Consider the following 611-nt stretch of genomic DNA (forward strand, 5'->3'; position numbering starts at 1 on the left):
GTTGTTGTGATTAAAGTATTGCTTTTCTAAAATCTTAGTTCGCAGTTCTAAACCACTCCCTATGGGATCGATATCTAGGACTCTATTAGAGCCCTATATTGCTTGAGCGATACGTATACTTGCGTTGATAAGTGTGACTTTACAGTTATTGAATATTTATCACGTCCATATTTATCTTGTATTTTTAGCATAAATAAAGTCGCGGGTCAAGTTTTTGGCGCAGTTGCCAGGGATTTAAATCTTCAAGTAGTGGTGTCAACTTCTTAAATCTTTACATATACAAAATATCGGTCAAGTTTTTGGCGCCGTTGGCGGGGAGTGATTGAGTGAGTGAGTCAAATTACAATTAGAGTAACAGACAAATTAAGATTATTAGAAAATTTTTACTTGAATTGCAACTTATTTTTATATTTAGTTAATTATATTACTGAGTACTGATTTCAAATTGTATGCATAAATTTGGACCTGAAAATCTTATACCCTACAATTTGAAATTAGAACGCACTGTTAGAAGGATTATAAGATTAAGAAGAAAACCTAGAAATTCTGATACAATGGAAAACAACATGAACAATCAAGGAAAAGAGAATGAACACCAACCTAGACCCCTA

This window comes from Phalaenopsis equestris, unplaced genomic scaffold, assembly GCF_001263595.1.
Source record: "Phalaenopsis equestris unplaced genomic scaffold, ASM126359v1 Scaffold000270, whole genome shotgun sequence".
Taxonomy (NCBI): Eukaryota; Viridiplantae; Streptophyta; class Magnoliopsida; order Asparagales; family Orchidaceae; genus Phalaenopsis; species Phalaenopsis equestris.